At 39.4% G+C, this 20993-nt stretch overlaps 1 protein-coding gene across 9 annotated transcripts in view; it reads left to right on the top strand.

Moving 5' to 3' along the window:
• Positions 1-20993, top strand: part of LOC134211559 (BMP-binding endothelial regulator protein) — a 252358-nt gene that overhangs the window by 110074 nt on the left and 121291 nt on the right. The window lies entirely within an intron of this gene.

The following is a 20993-nucleotide window of genomic DNA, read 5'->3' as shown; positions in this document are numbered from 1 at the left end:
TTAATTTAAACTCCAGTGAAAAACAGCTTTTTATTTTTATTTAGGGGCTCATATGCCTTGAACCGTTTGCTAGGAATTTCTCACAAAAATAAAAAACAGTTCAAATTTCGAACAACTTATTGTGCAAACTCTAAAGAACTTCTCGATGAAATCAAATTTTTGAACGAGGGAGGGTCGTTTGACCGAACGCCGTTTGGTCGAAGACCACAAGGACGAATTTTTTTGCCGAATATGTTATTTGACCGAACAAACCATTAGGCCGAAACCCATCTGGCCGAAACTATTGTTCGGCCGAACGATTCGTTTAGCCGAAAAGTCGTTTGGATGAATAGGTCGATTGACAGAAAGTCAAACATTTGGCCTAAATGTCATTTGTCCAAAATGCAATATGGCTGAACATGTCATTTTGCCGAAATAATCGTTTGGTTGAATTGGTAATTTGGCCAAAATTGTCGGTTGGCAGAAAGAACCATTTGGTCAAAAATGTCATTTGACCATAATTTTTTCGACCAAAGAACCAGTTTGCCTTTCGGCTGGGTCGTTCAGTTTGGCCGAATGACATTTTCGGCTGTATGCCTATTTCGGCCAAATGACATGTTCGGTCAGAAGAATCTCGGGCTAATGGTTTCTTCTAGTCGAATTCCAGTTGGCTGAGATGATTATTTAGATCTTATTTAGATCAATTATACATAGTCGTTTGGCCGATTTGGTAATTTGGCCAAAACGGTCGTTTGGCAGAAAGGAACATTCGGCCGATGATGTCAATTAGTCGGCTATAACCTGTTCAACAAATGACATTTTCTGAAAACGACCAATTTGATCACATTTCCTTTTCGACCCTATGTTACTTTCGGCCAAATGTCATTTTCGAACGAACCATTTTCGATCTAATAATCGTCTCGGTCAAATGGAATTCGACTAGAAGAAATCATTTAGCCGAGATCCATCTGACCGAACATGTCATTTGGCCGAAATAGGCATACAGCCGAAAATGTCATTCGGCCAATCTGAACGACCCAGCCGAAAGGCAAACTGGTTCTTTGGCCGAAAAAATCGATTGGCAGAATAGAAAGTTTGACCGAAATGGTCGATTATCTTGTCAAAACAAAAAGTTTTGTAAGCACTGGTCCTGCTGTCTTCTGTATCTGTATCTGATTCTGACCGCTTCCAGGACTTTTGGATTGTCCCAGGGGAACCTGTAGAATGGGACATTTATAATTTAGCGCCAAAACCAGTTATGGTTTTCCAACAGGAGCGATATTAATTATTGATGACTACCACAAAAATTCAACTCAATGGACGCAGTGGTTCTACGCCCCAACAAAAAAAAAATTATTGATGACTCTGATTGCTTTTAGGACTTTCGGTTTGCTTTATGGAATCCTGTAGGAAGGGATATTTCCGTTTTAACGTCGAAACCTATCATTCGACGATTCTTTTATCGTAGTTTTAGATTAGAAAACAAATCATGGTTTAGATCAGGAACCCAATCTATAATAGCATTGATTACTCTGCAATTTCAGTTTTAGCGACAAAACCAATCTTTCGACCACTTTTTCGACGAGGAATTATGAATACAAAATAAAACCATTCGACGACTCTGGCTGTTACCAGGATCTTCGGATTGCTTTAGGGTAACCTTTAGAAGGGAGCATTTTCGTGTTAGGGGCTGTCCACAAACCACGTAGACCGAAATTTCAATTTTTCAAACCCCCCCCGTCCCCCCTAGTAGACTTTCGTAGACTTTTCCGAAACCCCTCCCCCCTCCCCATGAAGTCTACTTAGACTTTTCCAAATTTTACAAATCATCATATGTGATTGGAAAAATATGGAAATAAACCGCGTTTTAATAAATTTAGCTATTCAATTCCATTTCCATGTAAACATTACAACAAAACTCGAATTTCAAACATAACAAAATCAAACTGAACAAAATCCAACAAAACAGAAATCAAATTGAAAAGAAGTCATATTTGATCCTCTCTCCATAACTCCTGAAATCAAATCTCAAAGCCAATTAATTTAATTACCTTTAAATTCAATTCTTCATAGAGGTGTGCGCCACCATCGCCGACACTTTTGCATCGGCACGCCACTGATAAAATCTGTCACGCATCTGACCTATAATTCTCAACGTCGGTTCAAAATTGTGAAAACCGGAGAATTTTCAGAATTTCGAAAAATTTCGAGTTGAAATTCCGAGAATGTCAAGTCTACATTCCAATAAGTTTTGCGAGAAAAAATCGTAAAATTTCCCATTTGATAACCTTCCCAAGTACCGTCGTTGGGGGTGACAATGGGTCAAATGGGGGTTAGAATGGATCACTGTTCCAAGTACTTAGAATGATTGTAGAATAGATTGAATGTATCAGAGGGCAAGAAGACTAAAATATAAGAGACCTTTTTAAACGATTTTGTAATCCGACCTCCAGGCTGCTGGTAAGAGCGATGACCCATTCTCACCCCCCAGACCCATTGTCACCCCCGATGGCGGTAATATTTTATATTTTATAACGCTCTTGAAGACCATGGAGTAAATCAAGAGTATTATAAAACCAGCATAAAATCAAAATGTTACTAGGGTTGAAAGCTCCCAGGTAATACTACAATGAACTCTTCGTGATAATTCCGTTGATTTTCTTGGAAATTTCATGCAATATCCCGCTGAATAATCATCTGTTGACATCCCAAGATTTTTCTTCTAAATTCCAAAAGTTTCCCCGTTAAAAAACCACGAGTAATTTTCTGTGAAAATTTAGAATTATTTCCCGAGGTAATTTTAAGTTTAAACGGACATTCTGAAATATTTCCCGTGGAAATTTAGAATGGTTTCCTACGATGTTTTTTGTAATTTCTCTTGCAAATTTGGAGCCATTTCTTGAGGAAATTTAAATAAATCTTATGGGCATTGCAAACAATTTTCTGAATAATTTTCGGTGGAAGTTATGAAGAATTTTTAGTTGAAATTTTTGTGAACTTCTCGTAAAAAAATCGAAAAAATTTCCATGAAAATTAGAAATTTTACAAAAATTGCAATTTTTATTTGTGGCAACTCAAACTGTTTTTGGTGGGAAATTGAAACAATTTCTCGTAGTAGGTTTTAACAATTTATTTTGAAATTCGGAAAATTTTCCATCGATAATTCCAAAGAATTTGCATTAGAACTGCCGAAGGAATTTACGAAGAATTTTCCACGGGCATTTCGAATAATTTTGATGTCCAAAGAATTCCTCGCGAAAAATCCGAAGAATTTCCGAAATTAAGAAAAAAAAAATTGGGGACTTCCCAGAAAATCTCCAGTGAATATTCTGAAGGGTTTCTCGCGGAAATTTCGGAGAATTCCCTTTACAAGTTCCAAAGAATATCTTTTGGGCATTCCAAAGACTTTTTCTTGGATATTCCAAAATGCTTCCTATGTAAATTTCAAAAAAGTCCGTTGAAGTACGACATAATTTCCATAGTTTGCAAAAAAGTTCCTGCCGAAAATCAAAAGAAATTCTAATAGAATCTGCAATAAAATCCAAGTGAAGATTTTGAAAAACTTTCGAAAGTTTTTATAGAATACTTTGGAAAATTTTCCTGCTCAACAGAGAAGAATTTCCTGGTGAAATTCATGATTGTCTTAAGCCGTAGTTCAGACTTTTACTTCAGTGAAATTCATAACATTTTTATGGAGAAATGCAAGAGATTATTTTTGTAAAGTCATGCAAAAAAAACCGGATAATCCTAAAAAATTAAACTAGTGAACTCCGCACAAAGCTGCTGTATAAATCGTTTTCAAAAAAATAAAATAAAAAAGTCTACGTAGACTTTTGGTATATCCCCCCGTCCCCCTTCGTAGACTATCGTAGACTTTTTCGAAACCCCTCCCCCCCCCTCAAGAGTCTACGTGGTTTATGGACAGCCCCTTATGGTCAAAAGAATTATGAAAAAAGGCTCTGAACGCTTCAAGAACTTGCTAAATGCTCCATGAAATGGACCAGTGGCGGCTTTAACCATTCCAGGACCTTCGGATTCAGTTTAATTGGCTCTTCTTTATGATTTTCCAACAAGAAACGAATCTTAAATATAAAATAGACCCTTGTTGACTCTGACCGCATTTATGTTAAAGACTCTGATAAAATCTGACAAAAATGGAAATAAATAAATGCATATACATATTTGATTGAGATAATATTTTTAAAATTCACCTGATCATCGAGAAATTATTCGTAGTCATTTTATGTGGATTTTATTTTTACAGCTATGATTTAGCTGACCGATTGCCACGCAATTGGTGCCCTAAACCATCACTCAGGTTTATGAATCTCCTGTGAAGAACCATAAATGAAGGCTGTCTATTAACTGGTTTTGGTGATAAACCACAGATTCCCCCGAAGGCAACCCGAAGGACCACATATTGTAAAGCACAAGCTATCTTATCTTATAACTCAGGTTCCTTTCTGAAGCGTTGCTCCAAGTTCTGCATGTGCCGGTATGCTATCGAATAGCTGTTTGGAAGAGACACCTCGTCGGTCCGTCACAACGAGCCAGCTTCGATTCGAGTCCGTTTACTTTTTGTGATTAGCTCCGTGATAGCACGAGTTCTCTTGTCTTCAACGGATTCCACGGGATTCGGAAAAGTTATTTTGATCAATGCTACTGGTCCGCTGATCGTTCATACGTGTTTAAATCGTAATCCCTGAATCTCCGGTAAATTAATATTGCGGTAATACCAAAATGATTTTTTAGTATTACCGAAGTCCATGTTCGATCTAATGATAGCTTCTTTCGACTCCAGTTTAATGGCCACGCTTTTCACCCATAATGTATTGGAAGAACCTCTGCATAAAGATGACTGACCTTCGAATTCAATTAGTGAGGGTTACCGGAACGACTAGGAATACCACGGATGATTCTTTGGTGCACCATGGATTTTACTGCCTCTGATTTATCAGCGTTTGGAAGTAAGACACGATGCTTACCATAGCAGCCTTGAACGTTGCATAACATCTTAGTGTGACAGTGCACACAGCATTAATTTTTCGGTTCCTCATTAACTAAAGACGTTTAATGGGCTTCAACTTTGAGTATTCATCATGAACTTTACTCTATTCAGCGTAAGCTGTAGGTTTAGCTTGTAGGTCAGGAAAAACCTCTCTGTAGGGATTTTGATGACACGTTTAAATAATTATTTTCCCTCTACAAGTGCTCTGCCAACATAAACACTAGGGTGGTTCAAAAAATCGATTTTGCTCCACAGTGCTCATCTGATTCTTTACCATGTTCTGAGTGTCCTCTGAAAATTTGAGCTCATTTGGATTAAAATTGATTTAGCACAAGCCGTTTCAAGTTTGCATGCAAATTAGTATGGGGAAATTTATTTTTTCATTATACTGTTAATGACGTTCCCCCATTAAGCGCAGGTTAAAAGAAAACCTACATACCTAAAAGGAATACTCAACAGCTTTCACCCAACGAAAATCGCATGTTGATTAATCACCCCAATAATTAGTAATCGATTTTAAGACAGGTTGCGAATCTTTAGTCATGATCGTTAAACTTCTTTGAGGGCATCACTGAAATGTGCAGTGCAACATAGTAGCCTGAATTTGTGTGTGCTATCTTTCGCGCCACGAGCAGCAATGTTGCCTGTTGATGAGTTATGCAATTAGCTCCAGAAAACCACGGTATAGATTAAATTCGATTACTAATTATTGGGGTGATTAATCAACATGCGATTTTCGTTGAGTGAAAGCTGTTGAGTATTCCTTTTAGCTATGTAGGTTTTCTTTTAACCTGCGCTTAATGGGGAAGCGCCATTAACAGTATAATGAAAAAAATAATATCCCCATACTAATTTGCATGCAAACTTAAAACGACTTGTGCTAAATCAGTTTTAATCCAAATGAGCTCAAATTTTCAGAGGACACTCAGAACATGGTAAAGAATCAGATGAGCACTGTGGAGCAAAATCGATTTTTTGAACCACCCTAATAAATACTCATGATTCGTGATTGATAGTTTTGCTCGTGTAGCTTTTCGTAGTTTTCAATAACCTTTGAATTGAGATTCTCACAGCGAATGAGGAACTGAGCAAAAATTCCGCGAAATGATCTGTCAGAGGCAGTACTGTCGCAAGTACTTCCAGACTCATAGTATGGGTCGAATTCTATCTATCGCGATACGGAGGCAGCGGTACTGAAACCGTCGAAACTTCATAATGTGTGTCTTAACCGCGGACTGGATGCAGCATGTACCATATTCGAGAACCAATAGAATGATTGTTCGATACATCGCTATATCATCTTTGGGGAATGCAACCCATGTTCCATAAAGTTCATTCGTTTCTGGCCGAGGTATTTAGTAGACATGATGTGAGTGATGGTCTTAACGCACCGCCGAGGCTCCCGAGATGATCAGGTCTGTCATGCAGAGATGCCTGGACGAGTGAGTCTTCCCTGAAGCATGGAAAAGGCAGAGCTTGGTCCTATTGCCAAAGGCGGGAAAACCACCGGGGGATCCGTCGGCATATAGACCAATATGCCTGCTTGATATGGCGGGGAAGGTGCTCGAGAAGATCATCCTCAACAGGTTGTTGATACGCACGGAGGGTGCGGATGGTCTATCGAGTAACCAGTTTGGCTTCCGAAAGGGTAAGTCGACCGTAGACGCTATCTTGTCGGTTACCAAATCCGCGGAGATAGCTATCCAGCGTAAGAGGAAGGGAGTTCGCTATTGTGCAGTAGTGACTCTCGACGTGAGGAATGCTTTCAATAGTGCCAGTTGGGCAGCTATTGCAGATGCGCTCCTGCGTCTTGGAATTCCCGAGTACCTGTACAAGATTCTCGGAAGCTACTTCCAGAATCGAGTACTGGTATACGAGACGGAGGCGGGTCGGAAGTGCGTTGACATACCCTCATGGGTTCCGCAAGGTTCCATCCTGGGTCCGGTGTTATGGAACGTCATGTACGACGGTGTCTTGAGGTTGAAGTTCCCGGTGGGCGTGGTAATCGTTGGCTTCGCTGACGATATTACGCTGGAGGTCTACGGCGAATCGATCGAAGAGGTGGAGTTGACTGCAGCCCACTCGATCGCAATTGTGGAGGAGTGGATGAGTTCCAGGAAGTTAGAACTGGCTCACCACAAGACTGATGTGGTTGTTGTTAACAACCGAAAGTCGGAGCAGCAAGCGGTGATAAGGGCAGGCAACTGCACGATCACCTCTGAACGCTCAATCGAACTCTTGGGGGTAATAATCGACGATAAGCTCACCTTTGGTAGCCACGTCAATTACGCCTGCAAGCGTGCCTCCACAGCTATAGTGGCATTGTCCCGGATGATGTCCAATAGCTCTGCGGTTTATGCCAGCAAGCGCAAGCTTCTGGCTAGCGTTGCTCTGTCCATACTGAGGTATGGGGGCCAGCTTGGGGCACGGCCCTGCGTATTAACTGCTACAGAACGAAGTTAGAAAGTACGTATAGGCTCATGTGCCTAAGAGTTGCGAGCGCGTACCGTACCGTGTCGCACGATGCACTCTGCGTCATCACCGGTATGATACCTATTGACATCGTTATCGGTGAAGACATAGAGTGCTTTGAAATGCGCGGCACGAGAGGCATCCGCAGGACTGTCAGGTTGGCCTCAATGGTCAAATGGCAGCGTGCGTGGGGCAGTTCCACTAAGGGTAGATGGACACATAGGTTGATACCGGAGATAGGTACGTGGGTCAAGAGGCGCCATGGGGAAATCACTTTCCACCTGACCCAGGTCCTTACAGGCCATGGTTGCTTCAGACAGTACCTACACCGGTTCGGACACTCGGCCTCGCCCGAGTGTCCGGTGTGCGTTGGTTTAGAGGAAACGGCGGAACACGTGTTGTTCGTGTGCCCGCGTTTTCGCACAATGCGTGACCACATGCTTGCCACATGTGGTCTGGACACTACCCCGGACAACCTAGTTCGGAGGATGTGTAAAGATGAAGTTGGCTGGAACGCCGTTTTATCGGCTATCGTCCAAATCGTCTCGGAGCTACACAGAAGGTGGCGCGTGGACTCGAGGGATGGCTAGTTCAGGCGCAAATAAGAGGTGGTCCAAGGGTTCGGAGTCGGCTTCATGGGTCATACCGGTGCCCTGTGGTCGAACTCGATCCTTTTATCGAACAAGTGGCCGCGTGAAAAACAACATGGTACCGTCGCTTTCGCGGCGTCGGTCAACCGGGCGGGTTCCGAGTCCGAGGACGGAAAGGGGTCCTCGTCAAGGCTGGGGCAGGCGTAGGCACCGCGTCGGCAAGTCCCTCTGTGTGCTGGCGAATAGGCCCTATCGCAGAAAGGTCAATTTGGGGTGCACGCGGCATCATCATTCTTGATACCAGTCGTGCAGAGGGAAGCAGGCGCGAATACGACCCTGCCCACCTTCCGAGGACATAGGGCGTGGTAAGGCCACCTGGAAAGCCGGCAATGCGCTGGCACGATACCATGGTGTTCTTCTAAAAAAGCGAGTCACGATGTTCGATGCTGCAAGGACACGCAGCTAACCTCGAGGGTGCGTTATGCACTGGCCTTTGAAGCATTACTTTCTGGTTGTACCGAAGGGACGATGGGCTTGGCGGCAATGGAAACGGTTTAGCTGGTCGGGGATGCAGTCCTGCCTCCCTCATTGGAGGTGGCCCCTAACCCAGCACTTCCTGGTCAACCCAGGATGTCTGTTGAGCAGATTCCCCCTCCATTGTTTAGGAAGAAAAAAAAAAAAAACCCATCCAGAAGACGGGGTAAGATCTACCAAGGTTACATTGCCAGCTACAGGCACATCCTTACCCAACGAATGCCTTCCCCAATATCCAACTCCATGATACTTATGAGGGTGTCGCTAAGTCGATGGCCTCTCGTTAAATATGTACCACATCAACACTTCCTTCCTCTCCCTAGTTACGGTGAAGATGGGCGTGGCCAGGAGTAGTAATCCTCATGATTATGTTATTTTTCTCTATGACTGGAATCAAGGACAACTCCCCTTCTTGATTTCTGATAGCATTCTAGGATCTCAAAAGTAAAACATAAGTATCACTAGTGTCCAATGTACGAATTACACCGTAACAATGCTAATGCTAATTCCTGGAGAAGATTCGTTACATGAAAGAAGAGTAAGCGACATATCTTCCTTGCCATCAAAAGTATCACGTGACACTTGCACTGGTATCGAATTTGAACAAATTAGTGCTGTCCAATGAGCAGCTCTAAGTAGCTCGAAGTTGCTCCCGTCCTGCTCGTTCTTTTTTGTCAACAAATGAGCATGAAAGGGATGGCTATAACTCCGAGCTACTTCGAGCTGCTCATTGGACAGCATTATTATCTTTGCAAAGTCGAGTGTCTACTCTACCGCGATGAACTTTCACGATCTTCGTTAACAGATGATGCTTTTCGCCTTTTTCTTCCAACGATCCAAAGAGAGCGAAGTCTCGCGCGACAAACCTTCAACAAAAAATGCGTTTCTTCACTTTGACTTGTTTTTGCCTTTCTCGTACAACAAAGTTGTACCGAAAGGCTAAAGGATTACTCCAAAAAGCAACTTTTGATAGAAGGCCCGGAGACCCATCGAGTCAGTTCATTTTTGGAACTTAGAATTACCCGATTTATTGAAAAATCATTATTTTATCTCCTTGAAAAAAAAATCGATTTTTTTTAAGGGTGATGGCAATGCGTATTAATTTATGCCAAAAAACACAAAATGATGCAAAACATGCGATCTTCTTCTTCTTCTTACTGGCATTACATCCCCACACTGGGACAGAGCCGAGACAATTTCCAATCCGAAAATTGCCTAGACCGGCACCGGGAATCGAACCCAGCCACCCTCAGCATGGTCTTGCTTTGTAGCCGCGCGTCTTACCGCACGGCTAAGGAGGGCCCGCGATCTATTCTTCTAAAGTTCTTTGTTGACCTTTCTTATGAGTTTGTGAAGCATAATCGATCCATGTTTTCTAAATTCTCTAATCACGGCGGATTCTTCTTAAGCTGTGTATACTCGTTATCTCACCACGAACTGTGTAGTTTCCTGCTAAACGAAGTTTTTGCGTCAGCTTGAATTGTACTTGAAGAGCGCTTCCAGGACAGGAATTAACTGGGATGTGCACTGGTACTCTTCCCGCGAAGGAAGAGCTGCTATCGATCTCCGCGTGTTTGCCCCAATCGATGTGCTTCGTGAGGTCTTATTAGAGGATCGGTAGAAGTGTATTAACCCTTTTAGGACCGTTGTATGTGTTAAGCTCTTCAAAAATGTTTAAGTTGAATTCAAGCCATCAAGGATGAAAAAATACGTGCTATGGATGTGGAATAAATTGATGAAGTTATGCAACCTGGGATATATAACCACCCAGAAGCAGTACAGGTAAACATCGTAATCGTCATCTGATTTATAGTTTTCAACAAATGAGCTCAGTTTTATGTCTTATAACAAACAATCATAAGGAATATTTTTGTCCTGATGTTTGCACTGAACTGAATCTTTAATGAATATAAGTGAACTGTAACGAGATAGTGATCTCAATTATTTTCGAGTTATAAGAAGCTTTTAAGGAACGCTTCAATATTCTGTCATATAAAAAGCTATAAATTAAATAGGGGAAATGTTTTGTTTCCATAGATTAGAACATAGAACATAGATTCATTTCATTGCAAAACAAAGAATTACAGCACCAATCTTGTCGCTTCTTGTTTTTCTGCTCACTGCTTAAAAAAACGGAAAATAGAAAACAAAACAAATTCCTTTACATTGCTTTGTTTTTGATGGAATGAACATAAGAGCTATGAGATGAAGTGTCGAACTGTCCCCTATTATTCGGCAGCTACGTAAAATATTATTAATCATCTATGTTTTAGAGAAGGGAAACCACCATCCATTTTTCTTGCTTACACGTGATCTGCATCATAATTACCAGTGTACTGATTTCACTGTCATGTTGAAAAATATTTCATAGGTGATGGTTAAAGAGTAGTAGAAGTGTGGCGCAGTATTATACAGTACACATATTTTTACAACTTTAAAACCAATCAACTCAAAATACGACATAACCGCAAAATGAATTAAAAAACGAAAGAATTTATTGCTCTTGGCCTTACGAGGTGTTAATGTGACCGGCCGCACTGATATCCGGAGCGAAATCAACTGCAGGGGCCAAATCTGGCGGCAATTAATCAGATTCAGGTTCAGGTCTGATGATGAGGTATATATCCATTCCAACCACTCAAGGCAAATCGGTGTCGAGGTCCAAGGGTATAGATTTCATCGCCTTCGGCCACTTCGACCGAAGAATGCCGGTTAATGCTGAGGGAATGACCGATGGATGGATGATGGTTGTTCGGCTTGTTCGTTGGACATTCGTTGCTCGGTTGACTGAAGGAAAATATTAGATGGCGCCAGGCCATTTCCCCCCTTTCCGAGAGTGTTGGGTGAAATGAGTGATACCAAGAAAACATGATGAATTGCGAAAAGCAGACAGCTGCGACGGCAGGCTACACAACCGAACGGCGAGCTAGACGCGGCGGAGATAGTTCCGGTTTTCGATGGTCTTTTTTCCTCCGGCGAAGAGTTGGTTGGCCGGTGGTGACAGCAATCATGATTAAATGTCATAAAAAGATTGTCGAAGATAACATCACGAATGCCAGTGGATGTAATTTGCTAGTGTTAATAATAAGCATTATCCATAATTGCTATCATATCATTAGGCTTCACCTCGGACCGTCATGACGAACGAGATGACTAGCATTGTAACCTTCCTGGTCCGTCTATTGAAGATGCTTATCTGCGGATAGTCAATGGGTCTGAAAGCCTTTCATGGTCCGTCATTCTGAATGTAACCTGTTGTTTGTATGGCAACAATCACAACGTTAGTCTCCATGTAGCGACCGTCCTTGATCAGAACAGATTGCTCAATCAACAAGAGCGTCAGGCTCCCCCAAATGATGATGGACCAATAGTTCGGCTGGTCTGTGTCCTTTTTTATTGCGTAGTAATTTCAGAATGGTTTTTGGAATCCATCAATTTAAGGCTGCTAACAAAAAACGCGGGAAATTATATGGCCGTGTCGTGGGCGTACCTTCTACTGCTGTTTGTGCGGATTCAGCAGTCAGCTACTATTATTAGGTCTGATTTTCATGGATATGAAATGATAATAAATTGATACTTGCTGCTTCGGACTGATGAGATTGTTTTGCTTTATCCGCGATGGTCTGGGCTCAATGATTCGATTGTCGAAAAATGTTATGGTTGGCTTTTGGCTGTTTTTGTTTCAAATTTGTGTGTTCAGTCTCTTTTTACCATTAATGGTAATTGATGGTAACGTTTGATGACGTAAAATGCGGAGCCTTTATTGATCAATGAAATATCTGCGTCAATGAAACATGGGTTGTGAAAATGGTTGCCATTTTCTAATATTTATTCATTGTGCAAGTTCATTATCATTGATAAAATATGCAACCGTGAATATACACAATAAATTTATGCCCGAGTTGTTTGTTACAAACATCTAAAATTCATTTTCCGACGAATTGCATTGAGATGGCACTTTAAAGGTTTTAAATGCATTCACACTTTTTTGATATATTTTTATAATGGGATTCTTATTTTTTTTAGCAGTATGAGTGTGTATCAATCTGAGGTGTCAATCGGCAATGACTTCAATACTTTTCTATCCCAACAAGACTAAGCTGTGCCGCATGGCGAACCACGGACCATATGCCAATATTCATTAGTCTAAGTTTGAAGACTAAGGACAACTCTTTGTATAACATATATCAGATTGAACTGTACTTCTTTGTATTTTTTATCCCGAGCCATTCTTTTTATTCCAATTTTTTAGTTGCCACCCGTTAAATTGCATCATCAAATACAAATTGTTTGATCGAAATTGTTTTAAGTTGGGTACAAAATCAAACAACACTGCGTGCGATATTTAACGTGGACAACTAAATGTTTAAAAAATATTAATATGACTATTAATTGAAACACTTTGTGTCTCATAAACTTTAATAGTACACAAGCTCTAAAATCATAAAAATCTGGATAAACTGTGGCTTCAAAAGGCGACGGGAGCAAGGAAAAGAGAAAGCAAGTTGGCATACTATTTTCGCGCGGAACAACCGCCAGATACCCGAATAAAAAATATTATAGAAAAACAATACAATTTATTGTAACATCACTATAAAACACAATAAATTTACAATAGATTTTATTGTATATGAAATAATAGAAATACATTAGAATGCATTGTTATGAACCATTCATTAAATTGTAAATGAAGTTTTCGCATTAGAACGTACGGGTTGTTAAGTATCGTAACTATACAAAATCTGAGATTTTTTCATACACTTTTTTTTGTCAAACAATAGAGTGTATCGTAAATATATTGTTGAAATATCCGAAGAAAACCGTTCAAATTACAATAGATTGAATTGTATTTTTATAGTAAAACAATACGATATTGGATTTCTTAATTATGACGACTTTACCGTTCAACAATGAAATTTTAAGAAAAATAATGCATATTTGCGGCAGTGGGATAAATATTATTATATTGCTTATATACAATTTGAACAAAATTTTCAGAAGTTATCAATGATTATAAACTTATGCACTAAATGTTCTAAAAACAATTGGAAGCAATGTTACATTAGAGAACTATGTTGACGTATTATATCCACGGTGTTGATACAATATGGACAACCATCAAGAAACTATATATCCCATTGTATACCGTAGAGCGTATGGTAATTCAATTGTTTACACTGTTGAGCCTATGGTACACTTTTATCCGGGTAGTGGTCCAGCGAGGAGTGTAAGAGTTTGACTATACAAAAACATTCGAATAAAGAAGGCAAAAAAAAATACGAAACAAGTGGTACGCGAACGTCCGACCGAACGAACGAACGGCCTTTATCGACCTTGTTCATTGTATAACAACACTTGGTCGATCGCAGCACGGCGTCGTTGGCCCGGTCAGGTGAGAGACGGCGTACGGTATGACGGGACTGGCAGATGGATACACGAATGTATGTAAATGCCGTTGATGCCAACCAGATATTCGAGCGGAGACTTGCAGCAGCGGGGATCCCAATCGCTGCCCGCCGGTAAATGCCTAGCATGTGACATGCCGAGATCCAGTAGTGCTTTCTGGTAACTAGGGTGGTTGGTAAATTGACGGAAATTTCGGGATTTAGTGTTGACATATTTCTCACAATTAGATTAATTTTTATTAGGCTACGTTCGAGGTAATAGATTGTCTGTTGATTCAAGGAGACTCACCCTAGTATGTTGCTAGATGGACTGGCTCAACTTCGTGTTTAATGTAAATAGTATAACACTTGAGAGACAGTGGTGCAGTCCTCAGCTCTCAATATCATGAATTACACGATCAATCCTTTTTTTTAAAGAAAAATTAATAATATTTTACTTCAAAGTTAATTTTGTGAAGTCAATAAATTTTAAAATTGACTTTTGTAGACTAGACAACGACCGAAGTATCTAATGAGTAATTGGACCAGTCTAGCCCTGTACTATTCGTTGTAGCTAGGCAAAGCGTGGAATGACGGTATTTGAAGTGAATGAATCTTTATAAATGAGAAATATTTCTCTGTACCCTTCAACTATCATGCCTGATGATGAAGAAGAGTAAGTAGAGGACACAAGTGCATGCACATACTTGAGAAAACTCTGACCAAAGGCGTGTGGCCAGTAGCAGTCCATATCTTGCCACGATCTTAACATAGTTGGACTATTAACGAAACAAGGTTCCTTCTTAGATGCATTCCGAAAGAAGAATTATGTGATATTTCCCCCTATTTTGTGTGCCATTTTTCTACAGGAGATTACTGAGCGGAGATGATGATGATGATGATGATGGTCCCGCCACATACCCCTACAAAGGTTTGAGCTAGACGAGTTATCTTTTAGATAATTAATTAAGATCAATTTAATCAGATTTGCCAATAACAAAAAAAAACGATCCGATTACTTTACAGATATAAATTCTAATACTGTCCATCGCTATACAGCAAAAAACTAAATTTAAAAAAAAAATGAACTGCAGTTTTGATTCATCACTTAGCAAACATGGTAGTGATACCTCGAGGTCTACAGAAATGCAAAACTTGTGATACCTCTCGCACAGATTTCAAAAGCTTCGCCAGGAACCGCTTTACGTCTTATCAACAAAACCGCGTTCTACATCTCGGAAGTATCTTTCAGCATTTATTTTGATTTTCGACAACAAAACGCCTAAACTTGTGATACCTCTCCGTCGATATCAAAAGTTCGTCTTCTATCGCGTACAAAGACAATCTACCAGGTAGCCAAGGCCAATCATCTATTTCCACTCATTACTAGTCATTCAAAATTCACTTTCATCCATCACGCAAACAGCTCAAAAATGTCAATGATTGGAATAAATTATAAACAACTTATATCTGTATTGCGCGCGCGAGGCTCAAACTTTTGTAGACTACACAAAAAAAGATTCAATTTAAAATTACGTCAACAATATAAAATCCATCATCATCATCGAGGCGATCGTTGTAGTCAATTAATGCCTCAATAAATAAGAAATAATTCAGATTACACCTAAATATCCGTTGGTCACAACTTTGTCAAGATTTAAAGTTAGTCAATTATAAAAACTTGTCGAGCAGCCGTTCAAACAGCAGCTTTGATGTGTGAAATACATTGTCTCTTAAACTGTGTTAGTGTTGCTGCACGTTTGATCTGTGTAGGCATCGAATTGAATACATTTATACCCTTGAAAAACAATGAATTTTGTGAAGCACCATGTAAAAAGAAAGGCGTTCTTACTTCATCCGCGTGTCTTGTATTATACCTATGTATGTCACTTCCTCTTTCAATTCGATCACACAAATATCGAGGCAGCAAACCATTAATTACTTTAAAAATGAACACCATAGTTAAATATACAATTCTTTGCTTCACTGACAGCCACTGCAAGGCATCCAACAAAAGTATTAAGGGAGTGAGCCTATTGCATCTCAAAATCAAGCGCATTATTTTATTTTGCAAACGCTGTAATCTCGATATTTGTGTTTCACTAGCCAGAAAAAGGATGGAAGGGCAAAAGTCGAGATGAGGGGAGATGATTGATTTATACAAATATATTTTACTAGCAATCGTTAAATCTTTTTTTCAATCGGCATAATATTCCGTACTTCTTGGCAATTTTCTTGATGACATTGTCAATATGGGTACCAAATTTTAGCTTGTCATCAATAATCACGCCAAGATATTTAATTTCCCGCACGCGATCAATCGTATCATCATCCATTACAACAGAGACGTCTGCATTTAATCGATTCCGTGAAATTACCATGAACTTGGTTTTACTAATATTTAATTTCAACTGTTTGTATTTCAACCATCTACTTAGAGAACGTAAATCTTCATTCAAGTGTTGGACGGCGTCATCTAAATTCTTAGCTGCAATGAATATAACGGTATCATCAGCAAACAGATTTATGTCACAAAATCGTAAAACTCGCCGCATGTCATTGATGTACATAATAAATAAAATGGGCCCTAATACACTTCCCTGTGGCACGCCGAGAGTGTTCTCCACGGGACTCGAAACAAAATCATTAAAGGCAGTCCGTTGAGTTCTGTCAGCCAAATAGCTTTCAAACCATTTGTATGCAGAACCCGAAATTCCAAAGCGCTTGATTGTTTTCAACAACAAGGGCCGAGAAATTGTCTCAAAAGCGCGTTTCAGATCCAAAACACAGCAACAATCGTATCTTTACGCTCCATTTGTTCTTTCCATTTTGCCAATACCAAATTCAATGCGGTTTCACAAGAATGACCTTCTCGATATCCCGATTGTTCCGGTATCAGCAAGCTATTGGTATTCAAATAAGTTAATAGCTGGCCTTTAACAACTAGTTCTAAAATTTTCTCTAATGTGTGCAACATGTTGATGGGACGAAACTCTTCGGCTTTAATCTTTCCAGCAACTTTGTGTATAGGAATCACAAGAGATTCCTTCCAAACTTGTGGCACGTGCCCAGTTTGCAATGATTCATTAATAAGGTCCAGCAAGTTGTGTCCGATGACTTCAAAGCAATCTTGTATAACATTTGCGTTTACATTATCTACTCCAGCCGTTTTTCCCATATTAAAACAAATTTCCCTAAGTTCTTCCATTGTTATTGGGTGAAAGCCTTCAAATCTGCAATTAACATTAATCGGCTGCTTTATTTCGTCGGGTTCATCAACTAATGCGATAGATTGGTTAATTGATGAAACACTTTCTACGAAATATTTATTAAAACTATCTGCAATTACGTCTTCTGATTGCTCTAATGTGCCATTAAAGGTTATGGACCGCGGTTTACAAGAACTAGGTTTCATTAAAGATTTTAAAATTTTCCATAACTCTTTGCTGTTGTTTTGATGTTGATCAATTTTCCTCTGAATGTATCCCGAGCAGCACAAGTCAGACAAAAATGGTTGAAGCAACTTGATTGTGACTGAATCAGATCACATATAAGTTGCAGTAACATAGTTGGAACATATGTGCTGCTAGGGATTCGCAACGTGTGCTTTTCAAAGTTTGCGAATATTTGTTCCGCGCCACCTGATACCTATTCCAATGATTATCACTATTACTTCTACAAAACTTTTTGTACAATTTATCTCTTTTACGCCTCAGACGCAATAGATTTAAATTGTACCAGCTGTTCGAGTTATTTAAAGATACATACTTGTGTTTAACTAATTGATTGGTACAGGTTTTTAAAACATCAGTAAGAACGGCTGATTTCTGATCTAAAGAACCGGCATTTGAATGAAAATCCACGCTTCTTTCGACAAGGCCCGAAACAGCTTGTTTCGAATATTTCCTCCAGCACTTTAATTTTATTACATTACTATAATTACTACTATTGTCATCAACGTTAATCACTAGTGTTTCATGATCGGTTATTTTCAATTCACAATTTTTTTCTATACTAATAGAATCAAAGTTAGAATAAACATGGTCAATTAATGTCCTACTGTGCCGGGAAATACGCGTATGTTCAACAACTTTTTGCTTTAAATTGAAAAAATCTGCTAATCGTTTCAAATGATTCGAATCATGGATGTCACACCAATTGATATTAAAATCACCAGCGAGTCTATTTAATTTACTAGGGTCAATGAACATCTCCAACCAGTTCTCTAAAATTTCAACAAAACGCTGGTCACTTGAACTGGGAGAATGGTATAAAACAGCATAATTACCAGTCTTCATGCCACGAACAACTGTAATGCCCAAGAACCAGTTTCCGTCACAGACTTCGTTTAATTGAAGCTGAAACTGAACTGATTCTTTGACATAAATAGCAACACCGCCAGTGTGTCTCGAATGTGATAAGCAAGCAGCCACACTGTATCCCGGAATACTATACTGATCAAAAGCTTCCATGTCAACAATATGCGTTTCAGATAAGAATACTAGAAATGGACGTTTATCTTCCACAATCTTACGTAAAGCAACGTAGTTTGTGGATAACCCAGCAATATTCAAGTACAAACTATCGAATTGGTTCACATTGCTACTGGAACTTGGTTGCTATTCATTGAAACGTAGGCTTTTTTCGATCAAATAACCGTTTGAAAACTTTACAATCAGTACTAAATGCACCATGGTTAACGTCCAAGTTAGTTTTACGTTCTTTATTTATTTTTACACAATTAATACATTTCAATACAGTTGACGTGCAATCGGACGTTCTGTGACTTTCGCTGCACTTGGAGCACGCAGTGCTATTTTTGCAATCCGTGCTCATGTGCCCAAATTCTCCACATTGAAAACATCTCAAGATACTAATTTCCGGAACTACAAGGCACCGATCAAACCTTATATTTACCGTTTTCGCGGTCAACAAACAACTGTGAGTCTCTTTATCGACTTCAATTATCACGTTGTACTTGTTGTACTTGAAACGTGGATTTTCATACATCCTAACGACCTTGACATCATTAATAGCGATGTCTTCATTCTGATCTTTCAAGATCTGAATGAAGTCATCCGAAGAAAATTTATCACTCATACCCATCACTTTCAATCTAGGCACCGATGATGGAACAACAGCATTATAGCTTTCTCCCAACTTGCTTTGAATGTCATTTTCACAACTTCAATATTGTAGCCTGTTGCACACTCAGCAATTATAGAGCCGTCTTTCCCGTTCCTAAAGTTACTGATTTTGTGTGTTTTAGGATCCAGTTTAGAATTCAAAAGCTGCGAGTAACATCGCTATCCTGATTGGACTCTTTCGGCTTAATCACTATGACAGGGCGAGTCTTACGAGCAACCTTTACTTCATTATTGGTTGTACTTTCTTTTCTGATCTTACTATTTTTGTTTCTATTCCCAGTGTTTTTCTTCAAAACCTCCGCGAAACTAATTTTTTCTTCAATTACATCATCAGATGCCTCGTCGGCATATTCCTGAACTTTACGCTTCTTGCCTCTGGGATTTTTTGTCGACTCCGAAGTCGAGCTTGATGAACCTTGCATAACATTAATTGCAGCTAATTTATTGTTCGCATTAAATTGAAAAAATGAACCTTTCATATTTTCCAACTCACTTCCAATTAAATCCCGAAATCCACCAATTGCATCATCGAGGGCGTTTTGTACCCTTTTCCCCAATTGATCCATCCCGTCTTTCAACGCGATGTTCATCTGAGCAGTAATGTGATCTCGAATGCCACTGATCGAATCGGAAAGCGAAGATATTTTCTTCATCTCTTCTTCGAGGTTATGGACATTCGAGAGCAAAACATTCTGCTCGCCACAACACTGGCTTGACAAACAATGATCACACTTGAAAACAACATTCACGTTCTCTGTGACCAGCTTCGCCAATGATTTGGTTATGGACGTGCACTTGTAGTGGTACACTTTAGCGCAACCACAACCAGAACAACTCATTGGTAAATCACTGGGCAGAACCCCCATACCACACTCACTACACTCAACCATCTCGCTTGTGCCTTACGCAGCAAACAAACGGTACCATGCAGACAGCACTAAACACAAAGAAACAATAAAAACGCTCAAAATGTTACCTGCCGCCAGCAGCGGCTGGGGCTGTAAAAACCAAAATTGAACGAAAATAACCAGCAGACGAAACTTGTCTTTTGATTATTTCGTTACACTGCACTAATGGGCGCGCAAAGAAAATCTTTTTCATGCGGCACTATATCACTTTCACACTCAATTAATTTATTTTAATCACTGCACGGCAGAACTGAACTACTCCGGTCACCACTTTATCATCGAATGACGTGATCAGGAGATACCTGAGTGCACAAAAAAGTGTCATGAAATGTCAAAAATTTAAATAGTCATATGTCGTGTCAAAAATATTTTGCTGTTGGCATATTAAAGTGGGACGCGTCTATGCACTTGTAAAGCAGAAAATCAGCTCGTTTGCACAAGCTTTTCTGCGGCATATGTAACAAAGGCTTTAACTTTTTTTGTGGAATAAAAAAACATTTCTTTTATCATATTTGGATCTGATCCATCAACCTGCCATATTCACTAAAAATTAAAAAAAAAGTTTCTCACGTTCCTGATACACGTTCTGCAGATCTACAAATTTAATGTTTTGTGTAGATGATGCCTCTCTCTATTTTGAGTTTAAACACAATCAATTCAAATTTGAATTATTTTCAGAATATGCTTTTAATAAGCATGTTCTGAAAATTAATCAAATTTGATTTGATTTTTTTAACTTTGATGAGTAATTTGATTTTCAGAAAAAATATTTTAAGCTCTTTTAGTGGAATGTATTTGACCGTCTAAGACGAGTTAAGTACTCTCCAATTAATTTCACCAATTATAATCAATACCACCATAATTGGTGGAATTAAATGGAGAGTACTTAACTCGTCTTAGACGGTTGAATTTGATTTTATTTATTTAAAAATTATATATGTTTTCTTCCTTCATGGAATTTGGAAACATTA

Source organism: Armigeres subalbatus, chromosome 2, assembly GCF_024139115.2.
Source record: "Armigeres subalbatus isolate Guangzhou_Male chromosome 2, GZ_Asu_2, whole genome shotgun sequence".
NCBI classification, from domain to species: Eukaryota; Metazoa; Arthropoda; class Insecta; order Diptera; family Culicidae; genus Armigeres; species Armigeres subalbatus.
This window is presented reverse-complemented; position numbering and strand designations above follow the sequence as displayed.